Source organism: Eptesicus fuscus, chromosome 16 (genome assembly GCF_027574615.1).
Source record: "Eptesicus fuscus isolate TK198812 chromosome 16, DD_ASM_mEF_20220401, whole genome shotgun sequence".
Taxonomy (NCBI): Eukaryota; Metazoa; Chordata; class Mammalia; order Chiroptera; family Vespertilionidae; genus Eptesicus; species Eptesicus fuscus.
This window is the reverse complement of record NC_072488.1, coordinates 43,907,469-43,922,088: the sequence shown is the minus strand read 5'-3', so window position 1 is coordinate 43,922,088 and position 14,620 is coordinate 43,907,469. Positions and strand designations below refer to the sequence as shown.

Genomic DNA, 14,620 nt, shown 5'->3' with positions numbered 1-14,620 from the left:
CTTTTAATGAGAGCTTGGCAGGTCATTGTCTCTTCAGCACCAAGAAGATCATGGAAATTTCCTCTTTTCAGAGGAATCTTAATTACTTTAGCCTCCTCCTTCTTTGATTTTAGAATTTGCCAAATGTCTTGAGTCTTACTTAGATCAACAATTGCCAACAGGAAAAAATGTGGTTGGAGACTGTCCATGTCAATTCACCACTCCCTCCAAAGCTTTCAGCTCTCACCTGAGATTCCCATGAATCCTCCCACTAGTGAGTCTTTTTCTCTGAAACACTGTAAGACTGGGAAATCTTACTTTGCTTTTCAGAAGTTGGCTTAGACCCTTATTTTTCTCAGCTGTGCAGCTTTAGATTTCAGAAAGTGTCTTGTTGAGAGAACTGACTCTCAAATCTCCAATTTTGGCACTTCAGCTTCATAATATAAGCAACAAAAATTCAGTGATGTTTTTTTCACCCCAGTAGCTATTCTCTACTGGACCTAACCAGATTTACAGTCTGTTCCAATGCCTAGGTTTGGCAGATGCCTCCAGGGGCAGCCACAGGTCCTCAGCTCACTTTGAAAAGGTTTGCCCTCTTCGTAGTTTTATTTCCTTTAGTCCTTATTACTTCACAGTATTCTAGTGTCTTAAAATATGTGTTTTTTCCTAGTTTTTTACTGCCTTCTCTAGTGCTTAGTGGGAGCATATGTCTGCAGAAAACTAGATGATTTCATTTAGTTTCATCTTGATACCAAAGCAAGATAAAAGTAGCACAAAAGAGCAAACTACAAACTAATCTCACAGTTATGGATAAAAAAAATAAAATAAATAGAGATTTAGCAAGTTAATTCCAAAGTATTTTAAGAAAGGAATTTAGTACTACTTTGTAGGATTTATTCTAGAAATGCAAGAATGGTTTGATATTTTAAAATAAAAAAATCAATTAATAAAATTTGTAACATTAATAGGTGGAGATAAAGTATATAAATCTTTACATTTCCTAAAAAAGGCATTTATTAACATCCAGCTTACATTCCTGATTAAAAACACAACTTACTAAAATATAAGCAATGGCTCTAGCTGGTATGGCTCAGTTGGTTGGAGCATCGTCTCATACACTGAAAGGTGGTGGATTTGATTCCTGGTCAGGGCACATATCCAGATTGTGGGTTCAGCCCTGTTCCTGGTCATAGCATGGGAGGCAACTAATCAATGTATGTCTCTCATTCTCTCTTCTTTCCTCTCTCTAAAATCAATAAACGTATCCTCAGGAGAGGACAAAAAGATACAAGCAATGTAATTTTTCAATAACATGATAAAGATACAAGCAATGTAATTTTTCAATAACATTTTTCATCTATATGAATTTCATCAGTCACCATAGATTTACCAGTGTAACACTATAAACATTTATTTGCATTTATATCAGAAGTATGGTGAAGATGCTTCTCACAACTTCTGTAGAACATATATTAAATAAGGTAAAAAAGAAGTAAATTATAATTATTTTAATGAGTTATAATATTGTCATTATTTATAGATTATTATTGTATAGTTGGATAGTCCAAGAAAATCAACTGAAAAATAATTAAGACCAGTAAGATCTTCCTTGGTTAGATGGTCCACTTAGAAAACAAATCAACTTCACTTATATTAGTAATACCTCATAGAAAATTTATTTGCTATTGGGGCATAAGATATAAGATTTCTATGAGTACACTTAACAAGTAATATGTGGGATAAATGTGAAGAACATGTCACAGAGTCATTTAAAAAAGACATCATTATGCACAGAGTTCTAAGATGGAATATTTCATATTATAGAGAGTTTTTCCAAAATTATTCTAATTACAGTGAATATCAAGTGAATTTGGTGGTGATAGGTATCGTAACAACATAATTCTAAAATTCACTGGAGACAAACATGGACAATATTTGCCAAAGAAAAATGAAAAAATTAATGGGTGTGGTCTTTTTCTATCAAATATAGAAATATTATTGTAAACAAAATATAATTTAAGCAATATCCTTCTCACACTGAAATAGACTGGTAGATTAAAAATCTATTAAGTAGTTCAAAGTATACTAGTTTGTAAGAATTTTGTATATGATAAAGATGACATTCAGCATTTGCTGTTGCCACTACATCTTTTCATTTGGATAAAAATAATGTTAAGACACTATCTCATATATCAAAATGTATTCTAGATTAAATACATGTTTAAATTACTAAAAAGAAAGAAGTTATTGGGAAACCAATAAAAATATTAGCAAATATTTCTATAATCTGAAAGTGATTCATTATTATAATGATCACACCAGAAAGTGAAGTCATTAAGGAAAAGGTTAATAATTTGACTGCATAAAATGTTTTTTAAAGTATCTAAAAGGAATTAATAAAGAAAATAGAATGTAAGCTTACCCAGAAAAATAATTACAATAAATATTTGTAAAGGTTAATGTCTGTAGTACATAACAATATAGCACATTGTTTCAAATTTAATAAAAAGACAGAATTTGATGGGGAAATTTGCAAAAGTTATATTTAGACAGTCAGAAAGAAGAAAAAATAAAAGACTAATGATAACATGAACAAAATGTATAATTCTAGTAATAAAACATACATATTAATGTAGGGTATTTTTGCCTATTAATTTGCCAGAAGTAAATAAGAAAATGATAACATTAGATATTTGTGAGAACTATTTCAGGAAATAGCTATTCATATACATTGCTGATAGGTGTGTTAATTGGTATTGTCTTCTTAGTGGTCAGTTTTTCAATATGCCTTAGAAATGTCTTAAAATTTTTTAACTTTTTACCCTGCAATCCCACTATTAGAAATCTGACTTAATGAAATAATCATGGGTGTATTATAAAATTCAGATATTAATATGTTCAACACAGTATTGTCTTTTGTGTAGCGAAGCGTTGGGAATAAAAAGTTTTGCAACAGATGTATTAGCTAAATTATTAGATTTTCACATAGTGTAATATTCATCATTTGTTAAATTAATGTAGAGGGATATTTATGTTAAAACATTTTAATTATTTCTTTATTGTAAAAGCAAATTGCAAATAGTATATACAATATTATCTCACTTTAATTAATATAGATCTAGACACATTAACCATCTATATTATGGTTAATTATATACTTCCTGGTTTACTTGTATTTATCTCAGTGTAGCTTTTATTTTTTTCCCCCCTGTATTTTAAAATATTTTCTCCATCATGAAACAGTTGCTGCTTTTATAATCCTACTAGTGGCCTGGTGCATGAAATTTGTGCACAGGGGTGTGTAGGGGGGTGTCCCTCAGCCCAGCCTGCACCCTCTCTAATCCGGGGATTGGTCCTAAACTGGCAGTCGCACATCCCTCTCACAATCCGGGACCTCTGGCTCCTAACCGCTCACCTGCCTGCCTGCCTGATCGCCCCTAACCACTCTGCCTGCCGGCCTTCTCACCCCCAACTGCCCCCCTGCTGGCCTGATTGCCCCCAACTGCCCCCCACTGCCAGCCTACTCACCCCAACTGCCCCCCCTGCTGACCTGCTCACCCCCAACTGCCCTCCCCTCCTGGCCTGATCACCCCTAACCTCTTCTGTCTCGGCCCTGCCACCATGGCTTTGTCCAGAAGGACATCCAGAAGGTCTCCTGGAAGGTCTCCCAGTCTAATTAGCATATTACCCTTTTATTAGTATAGACTAGAGGCCTGATGCACAAAGATTTGTGCAAGAATGGGCCTTCCTTCCCCTGGCTGCTGGCACTGCCTTCGCTGCGGCCCGGAGCCACCTTTCTGCCTTCCCATGCTGCCCAGAGGCTGGAGCGGCTGGGGTGGTGCAGAACGCCTGCATATGCAAATTAACCCCCATCTTTGTTGGGTTAATTTGCATACTCACTCCTGATTGGCTGGTGGGTGTTGTGAAGGCACGGTCAATTAGCATGTAACTCTTTTATATGATGGATGGGAGAAGGTGCTATTAATATTCATTAATCTCTCAAGATTATTGTCTTTGATAGTTAATTTATATTAAAAACACGTTTACTGAAGAAAAATTGTTTTAAAATGTATTTAAATTTTTTTTGGCTATTATGTCTCCTTGAGCATTGTATGGTTATTTGAGTAATATTTTTAAGTATAAGAAAAAAATGCAATAATTCAAAATCAAAGTCTATCTGGGTAAGTTTTCCCTATAGTCATCTTTGTGTTTTTACTTTTTATTTTTCTGTTCTTACAAAATAAAAACAACACCCTAATAAGTGTCACTGTTTATACATTTCATATAATACAGTGTGGTGCCTTACTTTAATGTCCAGGCCACTTAGAAGTAGTACTCTGATCAAACTCAAGTTTGTCTAACTCAAAGTGCATGTTTTCTCTACTTGTAGAGTAGTGCCTTTGCTTATAGGGCTATACTGTAAGTAATTAGTTGAGCATTTATCTTCTTGTAAACGTTTATTTTGAGCTGCCTTTTCTACCTAAATACTGTAAGTTCACAGTGTGGATTGCGTTGATTTGACCATTCAGAATCACCTCACCACTTACTACTCAGAATCATAGTCAGAGGTAATTTACAGGCCTAAATCCTCAATTTTGTGTCTACAAATGCCACTTTTCTGTCTTACCTAATATAGAGATCTCTTTGTGAAGTAGTTATATTCACCAACCATTATATCTTCCTCTAAGAGTCAAATTTGTATGGCTTCTCAATCCTTCTTCTGGTTTTCCACAGACAGCAAATAGACTGCCCAGCACTTGTGTTTATGTTCCCCAACATGCTAGGTAACTTCTTCATGGAACATCATATTCACAAAATGCATTAGAAAAACAAAGCTGTATCTAAAGTTTGCTATTATGCATTATTAGTGAAAGATGAGAGAGGAATGAGCTATTTCTGAGAAAAACCCCCAATCATTTGTCTCTGACTATTCCTTTTTATATTTGAAATTCCCTGGCAAGAATGGCTCTCTGTCAAAGAAGGATATTGAATGATAGCAAATAAGTATATGGTATGGAAAGAACTGTAAAGGAAAAGGCAAAGACTCTTGGCTTACCTTTTAAAATTCTTAGTTTTTCGTAGTGCTCAGGGATGTTTTGTCACCACAATAGCAACATAGCCAAAGGAATAGGTCACTAGGTGTGTGTGTGTGTGTGTGTGTGTGTGTGTGTGTGTTTGGGTGGGAGAGGATGTCCTAGATTATACTCCATTAGATAGTGAATGAATGGTCAAGGGGAACATTATTGAAAAATTCCAACTATTTTCACCTTGAGGTTTGGTGACTAAGTTGGCCTACCTACTTTCATGACATAACCAGAAATGATTGTAGTAATATGGTTTTGTAGTAATATGTAGCAATATGGTTTTGCAGAGTTAAGAATTCTAAAATGCTGCTGTGAACATTAGCAGTTAACAGATGAGGTAAGCTCATAAGCATTTTTTCAAGCTCCAATTACATAATTTGCAGTTGTATGCACAGCTTCCCATTTTGCATGCTCAGCATAAGTGCATAAATTTGAGAATTTATTCTGTTATCCTGATAATTATCTTCAGAAATGCTTGAGAGAGAGGAAATGCTGTCTCAAGTAACAGACCCAAAGGAGGGAGTCCTGAATTCCTTTTCTCTGTCTGCTGCTAATGTTAATTTATATGACCTGGGGCAAGTTCTCTCTTAACCCACCTTGGTTTGCCTCAAATTTCTTTGATTAAAAATACAGTGATACCTGCCTGTCATTGGCTTTCCTTTCTGGGCAGTTGGTTGGTCATCTTTAAGGGAAAGTTATTTTTTACATGGCAGTTCTTGAAATTCTTCCTGTCTAAAACCCTTCTAAAACTGACATTTCTCTTACCACTCCACTTAATTCTGTGAACTGCGGCATCTCAGCATTAACCAAATGATTCTGCTGTTTAGACTGTCAGTGCCTCCCATCAAATACAAAATCTTCTCTTAGACCATCAAGACTTTCCATGCTGTGACTCCCAAACTACCTTTTTGACTTTATCTCTATCTCAATTTTCTATTTGCCCAAGACATTCCTCCCTAAGCGGAAGTAATGCTCTTTGTCACGTACACCCAACTGTTTCTACCCCTGTTTTATTTTTCTTCATGCCTCTTTGTCTACTTTAACTGCTTCTGCCCTTTAACTATATATATTGAAATCTTACCAAAATTTCAAGGTTCATTTGAAATCCTACACTTTCCATGAAACCTTCTCCAGTTTCTCCTAACCAGATATGACATCTTTCTTCTTTATAGCAATTGGTGTTGCCCCAGGTCAGAAAATGAATCAATAGCATGGGTAGGTCCTAGATCTTTTTACTCGGAGTCATGCTTTCTCCACAATAGAAAATCATCTTTCATTTTTTAATAGTAGCTACTATCTTTTGAGTACAAACATGTACCAGGTACTATGTTAAGCATATGCATATTCTCTGTGTGTGTGTATGCACACACACATATAACAGAGGGATATATATATATATATATATATATATATATATACACACACACACACGAATTTGTATATCATACATCTTTTTAAATGAGAATATATGGAAATACATGTATGTATGTGTATAATATATACATATTCTCTTTATTCCTTGTAATAAATTTACAAACAAGTATTATTATCCCATTTTACAGATGAGAAAAGTAAAGCATAGAGAGTAACCTAACCTAGTTTTCTTAGCTGACACCTCATGTGGGAATTTTCTCATCTACTGGTAATAATGGTTCTCTAAATCAGCCCAATCCCTATGGTTTTCTCTGGAACAAATTAAGGAAATTTCAGATGTCATCAAGGGACCAGCGGCATCATAGCTTTCAGGATATCAACCAAATTTTTCTTCAAATTAATTATGTAGGTAGAGCTAGTGTCCATGGAATTTTGTTTTGATTTTTCTCCTCTGATGGAGTAGAAATTTACAGATCTGCTAATGATTTTTCTGCATACTAAGAAATGGATTGTTTCTTGTTTACATGCTATTAAGACTGGTTATTTGAGCCACATAGAGTATATTGAAATCAGCATATTAATTCCTTATTAGTATGGTATTGGGGTTGTTAGTTTAGTTAGTTGTTTCAGTGACTAAATCCTTTAGTTTTGTATTTCTTTGGAGATATCTTTGTATATTGAGCTGTTACTTAGCACTTTCCCCCATAAAACTGCTAATCCCAATAGCCATGGCCATTCTTTCTGGTTGTATTCAGTCAGTCTCTTGCCTCTTTAATGATACTGATCTTTGGATTGTCTCCTGCTCTTATATCCTATATAATAAAAGGTTAATATGCAAATTGACCCTACCGGCGGAATGACCAGAACGACCGCTCAACCAGTCACTATGAGGCGCACTGACCACCTCTCAGTCCCTTCCCCTGGCTGACAGGCTCTGATCGCCCAATGGCAAACAGGGAACAGGGGTGGGTGGTGGCAGGGGGCGGGGCTAGCAAGTAGGCGGAATGGCTGACCTCTTGGTCCTTTCCCCTGGCCGGAAGGTTCCAATCACCTGATGGTGAATGGAGAACCGAGGGCGGGTGGTGGCGGGGTGCGGGGCCGGCTTCGCGCAGCCAGAGAAGATGGCCCTGATCACAGGCCCGGCCTAGGGACTGTACCTGTACACGAATTTCGTGCACCGGGCCTGTAGTTTATTAAACAAAAGATTTAGACTGTTTGATTCCAAATACTGAGAGCCATCTACTTCTAATCATGTTTTTGGTGATGAGAAATAAAGAAGCACCTAGAGCTTAAAGAACTACAAATCCTTCAAATCAAACTCTCCAAATCTTATATGCTATTCATAAGTCAGAAATGCCACTGAGAGAATCTTAGATACTGCTACATATGGTTACCTTAATATCTCATATATATATGGCTAATATTCAAAGTGTCCCCTCGGGAGTTCGACCTGGAGACTGGGAGTTCAACCGCTCACTATGACATGTGCTGACCACCAGGGGGTGGTGCGGAATAAAGGAAGGCCCTGATTGGCCCTGATTGCCAGCCAGGCCTAGGGACCCTACCCATGCATGAATTTCATGCACTAGGCCTCTAGTACCTTTATAAATGAGAGGAGACTGCTCTCCTTTCTTATTGGTGCTGGGCTCATGGGAAGCTAAAATAATTTTAAATAGTTTTGAGGAAAAAATAATTATTTCAACATTGCTTATAAGAGTAAATCATTAAAAATAATTTTAACTGTGTAATAACAGGTAAATGGTTATATAAACTGTAAAACTGTTCAATGAACTATAATGCATTTATTAAAATTACTTTTATGAATATCAAATAATAACATTGCAAAATATTTAAAGTGTTAAATGAAAGAAGCAGAATGAAAATTTTATAAATAAAGCTTACAATTATGTAAAATCTCTAAAAATATATTAATAGCAGGGAAAAAAGTCAGCAGTAAATATGTTAAGTAAGTAATTGTTTTGGTGATGTGATTTTGAATTCATTTCAAAATAGTATTTTATAATTTTTTGTTATTGGCATTTAAAAAATATAAGCATTTGCTTTATTAAAATAATTTAGATCTTTATAGCTGAAAGGCTATTTATCCAAGTTCCTAAGGAGAAAATACTATTGCTTGGCAGCACTGCAGTTAGGTCATTCTGAACTGCATTCTTCCTGCTTTGACAAGATGTCAAGTTTGAGCCTGCTGCATGGTGCCAAGGTGCTCCAGCACATCCAGTGCACGTTGTGGGTGAGGAGTTCACAGTTAAGTGCGCAGCAACCTTGTGTATGCCACTGCTCTGAGATATGTTCATGGTGGTTTACAGCCACAGCTTTCATATGGTTTAGGAAGTGCTTGAATTTCTCCAAACAAATAACACATATTATTGGGAATCAGACACAGTGTATACTTGCCCCTGGGGACTCCTATTTTGAATTAGCAACTGCAGGCTTTTTGCTCTTTAGCTCCTGGACTATGGATGAAGTCCAGGCTCTTCTTAAAGGAAAAACTAGCTTCTTAAAAAAAAAAAATTATTAGAGCCCTAGCTGGTTTGGCCAGTGGACAGTGTTGGCCTGCACACCGAAGGGGCCCGGGTTCGATTCCGGTCAAGGGGATTTATCTCTGTTGCAGGGTTGCAGGCTTGATCCCAGGCCTTGTTCGGGACACCTGTAGGAGGCAACCAATCAATGTGTCTCTCTCTCATTGATGTTTCTTCTCTCTCTCTCTCTCTCTCTCTTTCTCTCTCTCTCTCTCTCCCCCCTTCCCTTCCAATCTCTATGAAAATCAATGAAAATGTTTTGGATGAGGATTAACAACAACAACAGCAAAATCATCAGAGTAACACACACAGCCAAAAAATGGATTTTCTACCCTGAAATGCATTAGGTTATATTTTTAAAAGAGTTTCTGTTAAAAAAAATCTACTTGTTATTTTTACTTAATGTAGGATAATTTGATTGCCTTTACAGTACTCATGCAAAGGAATGGTTTACTCTCAACTGTTTCAACATGGAGACTTTTGTCAACACTTAAGAGTGACTGCCTGCTAACAAAGTGAAGAAGTTTGATGCTGTGTGTTGGCATGTGTGGTTTGTTCTGTTTGGGTGGATTGATGGTTTTGTTTTCATTTTAAATTTCCTTTGATCATTGTGTAACTTGATAATTCCTTTGGAAGACAGTCTTAGGATCAAGAGGTTTTAGGGACCTAAAAATGGGAAGCTGTCTTTCAATAGACAAACAAGAAGTCTAACATGAACCCTTAATAAAGGTCGTTTACTTCTATGTCTGTTTTTACTACATGTGAATAGAGATTCCCACTGGAACTGTATAAAACCTAAGGATTATTCTCTAGAATGATGGTTTTGGGACCATGTTGACCCTATTTACATTGCTTTTGTGAAACAGTGACCCCAGTATATCACTGTTTTAGTTAAGAGGTCTGTAAAAAAAATGTGTTTTTTAAATAGTCCATTCTTTAGAGAAGGAAACAACTTTGTGGGTTTTTTTTTAAAGAATAATAAACATGAAAAGTGAGCAAGTTATAAATACCAAATAGTTCGATGAATTTTCTCAGAGTAGACATATCCATGTTCGATGAATTTTTCTCAGAGTAGACATATCCATGAGATCAGGACCAAGCTCAAGAAACAGAACATTACCAGTTTCCCAGAAGGCCTTTCTAGCCTTTCTCTCATCAAACCTTTACCTGTCTCCCTGAGGGTAATCGTTATCTGTATTAGAAATACTGTAGCTTTGTCTTGCCTGTTTGTGGAATGACACAATATATACTCTTTTTTTGGTGTCATGTAGACTCAACATTACATCTGTGAGATTCAACATTGCATGTAGTAGTAGTTTGTTCATTCTTATTTCTAGGTAATATTCCACTATATGAATATATCACAGTTCGTTATCTCTTCTAATATTGTTGGACATTGGAGTTGTTGCAGCTTTTGGTTATTGGAAATAGTGTTGCTTTTGAAACTTTTGTATGTATTTTGGTGAACATATTTCTTTTGAGTAGGTACTTAGTGGTAGAGTTACTGTGTCATAGGGCACAAAAGTGTTCATAGCCTGCCAAACAATTTTACAAAGGATTATACAAATCCATATTTTTTACCAGTAGCCTATAAGTGTTATAGTTAATTCACATCCTTGCCAAAGTTTGGGTTTATCTGTTTTTATCATTTTAATCCTTCCATTGACCCTATATCTGTATCTATACCTGTATCCATATCTATATATCTATATCTACATATAACATTGCTGTTTTCAGTCATTTTTTTTTATCACTGATGAAGTTGAGCAACATTTTTTATGCTTATTGGCCATTTGCATATAGTCTTGTTGTGAAGTATCTGTTGAATTCTAAGATCCATTTTTAAAATTGGGTTATCTGTTTTTTTATTAATGACTAGAGGCCCGGTGCACGAAATTCGTGCACAGGGGATGGGTGTCCCTCAGCCCAGCCTGCACCCTCTCCAATCTGGGACCCCTCGAGGGATGTCCGACTGCCCGTTTAGGCCCGATCCTACGTGGATCGGGCCTAAATGGGCAGTCAGTCAGACATCCCTCTCACAATCCAGGACTGCTGGCTCCCAACTGCTTGCCTGCCTGCCTTCCTGATTGCCCCTAACTGCTTCTGCCTGTCAGCCTGATCATCCCCTAACCACTCCCCTGCCAGCCTGATTGATGCCTAATGGCTCCCCTGCCGGCCTGGTCACCCCTAACTGCTCTCCCCTGCAGGCCTGGGTCCCTCCCAACTGCCCTTCCCTGCAGGCCTGGTCGCCCCCAACTTCCCTTCTCTGCCGGCTTGGTCACCCCTAACTGCCCTCCCCTGAAGGCTTGATTGCCCCTAACTGTCCTCCCTTGCAGGCCTGGTCCCTCCCTACAGCCCTCCCCTGCAGGCCTGATCGCCCACAACTGCCCTCCCTTGCAGACCTAGTCCCTTCCAACTGCCCTCCCCTGCAGGCCTGGACACCCCTAACTGCCCTTCCCTGCAGGCCTGGTCCCCCCCAACTGCTCTCTCCTGCAGGCCTGGGTCCCTCCCAACTGCCCTTCCCTGCAGGCCTGGTCGCCCCCAACTTCCCTCCTCTGCAGGCCTGGTCACCCCTAACTGCCCTCCCCTGCTGGCCTGATCACCCACAACTGTCCTCCCTTGCAGGCCTGGTCCCTCCCAACTGCCTTCCCCTGCTGGCCATCTTTCGGGGGGCAGGGTCTTTGACCACATGGGGCAGCCATCTTGTGTGTTGGAGTGATGGTCAATCTGCATATTTCTCTTTTATTAGATAGGCTAGAGGCCTGGTGCTCCAGTGGGGGCAGGCTGGTTTGCCCTGAAGGATGTCCCGGATTAGGGTGGGGGTTCCCTTGGGGTGTGTGGTGAAGGGCCTGTGGTAGTTTGAAGGCCGGCCACACCCCCTGGCGACCCAAGTGGAGGCCCTGGTATCTGGGGTTTATTTATCTTCTACAACTGAAACTTTGTAGCCTGGAGCAGAGCCAAGCCTTCTGCTTGCTCTGTGGCCGCAGCCATTTCTGTTGGAATTTATGTATCTTCTGTAATTGAAACTTTGTAGCCTTAAGCAGAGGCCTGGGCCAGCCAGGGTGTGCGGAAAGCTTGGCTTCCTCCATTGCCGGGGGCAACCCTAGCCTCCTGCTCTTTCCAGCTCCGTGGCTGCCGCAATTTCTGTTTGGATTTATGTATCTATCATTGAAACTTTGTAGCCTTGAGTGGAGGCCTAGGCTGGCAAGACCAGGCAGAAAGCTTGGCTTCCTCCATTGCCGGGGAAACCCAAGCCTCCCTCCTGCTCTCTGTGGCGTAGCCATCTTGGTTGGGCTTATTTGCATATTTGCTCCTGATTGGCTAGTGGGCGTGGTTTGTGGGTGTAGCGGAGTGATGGTTAATTTGCATATTCCTCTTTTATTAGATAGGATTTTAAGGAGTTCAGTATATATTCATTTCAGCAGTTGTGGTAGACAGAAAAATGGTCTCTAGAGATGTCCACATCCTAATCCCCAGAACCTATGAGTATGTTAATAGCAAAAGGAACTTTTGCAGATATGATTAAGTTAAAGGATCTTGAGGTAGGGAGGTTATCTTATATTATGTGGATGTACCCAATGTAAACTTAGAGTCCTTATAAGAGGGAGGTAAGAGTGTCAGAGTCAGAAATGGAGATGTAATGGTGGAAGCAGAGGGCAGAGTGATATAGCCAGGAGCCAAGGAATATGGGTAGTTTCTAGAAACTGAAAAAAGCAAGGAGCAGATTTCCCCCCTAGAGCTTCTAGAAGGAATGTTACCTTTAATTTTAGACCCATCAGACCAATTTTGGACTTCTGACTCCACAAAACTGTAAGATAATAAATTGTATTGTTTGAAGCCATTAAATTTGTGGCAATTTGCTTCAGGAGCAATAGGAGGCTAATATGGCTATGCTCAAGCTTTTTGGCCTTCAGACTCCTTTACATTATTAAAACTTACTGAGGACTCCAAAGAGCTTTTGTTTATGCTATATATACCTACCAATATTTGTCATATTTGAAATTAATACTGAGAGCTTAGTAAAATATGTATGTATGTATGTATGTGTGTATGTTTGTATGTATGTATGTATGTGTTTTAAAATCTTTATTGTTGAAAGTATTACATAGGTCCTCCTTTTTCCCCCATTAACCTCTTTTAGACTGCTTCCGTATTCCCCTCTGGATTCCCCAGCAGGCCCTCACCACCCATTGTCTGTGTCCACAGGTTATTATGTATTTATTTTAAAATAACAATGTTTACCCCTTATTTATTAATATGAATAAGATATTTGTCAAGAAAAATAACTATTTTCCAAAGATATTAGTAACATGAATGAAATTGTTTTATATTTTTGTGTATAATTTTAATGTCTTGCTTAATAGAAGACATTTTTATATCTCAAATCTGCTTCTGCATCAGTATATTGTAATACATTTTTCTGGTTGAAGTATATGAGGAAATCTGGCCTCACAGATATATGTTGGATAAAGGAGGAGTATTTTAGCCTTTTCAGATAATTGTTGATATTCTTTGATCCACTGGTCTATTTTGTACTTGGGGTAGATCTTTACCCCAAGTAGCATCACACATTGATTATTTAGAAAATATTGGTTCACTGAGTTAGGCAAATCTGCCAAATGTTGATATATTTTATTACAGAATATAAAAAATTCACCCTCAGTAATATTACCACCAGTCTAAAAACGTTTTAAGTATTGGGAAGCCATATCATGGTGACTGATACTAATTTTCTAAAATTCAGAATTTTCTTGTAAGCTTTACTTGTGTCATTGGCAACTAATACTGTTAGTTGTTTTCTTTAAAGATGCAGTCAGTCTCATTTCTGTCATTTTTAAGAAAATGCCCATCAAAACCCCATTTGAATAACATAATTTTTCTGTCAGCTGTTCTTTCAAGTGAAAAGGGTGTTCCATGAAAAAAGAGCTAGTTCAGTTTGTAACTCAATCACACAAATGCTTTGCCTGCGACAGTTATTATACTTGAGCACGCAACTAAGTGCTTTATACATAGTGTCCTTTATACATACTACAGAATATAAAAAAGACATACTCAAGATACATTAGTTATTTTGAGATTATTAAGGGAATAGCATTTATATGCTACCTTGTTGGTGATAAAGGAAATATGTGACATTAGTTCCCGAGGGAACATTTTAAAAAGGAATAATTTTTATGAAACTGGAATTGGTTTTATTGTGAGTGCCTGGCATTGAGCTATACAAGAATTACCAGTACTATTTGGTACCACAGCCTTAATTCCAGCTATGGCACTAGTGGTTTTGCCCATCATTGCTTTTGCAAATGCCAACACAAGTGAAACGTCATTAGTGGAAATGCTGTGGAAATGCCAACACAATGGAAAAGGCAAATAACATCTCAATGTTTTAATGAAAATTGTCCTTATGGACCCCTGAGAGGGCTGGAAGGACCCGCAGGCATCTGTAGACTACACTTCTGAGAACTACTCTCCTAGCTGTGAGTTCTTTATGGGATATTTGTATTACAAATACTTATTCTCGTTTGTGGCTTGCCTTTTCACTCTCTTAATGGTATCTTTTGATGATGTTTATTACGCTTTGAGAAATATAAATGTATTTTCTAATATGATTTTCAAAATTAAACTTTTTTTCCCCTTAGGGAT

At 37.8% G+C, this 14,620-nt stretch overlaps 1 protein-coding gene across 3 annotated transcripts in view; it reads left to right on the top strand.

Moving 5' to 3' along the window:
* EXOC6B (exocyst complex component 6B) overlaps nt 1-14,620 on the top strand; it is a 506,048-nt gene that overhangs the window by 301,074 nt on the left and 190,354 nt on the right. The window lies entirely within an intron of this gene.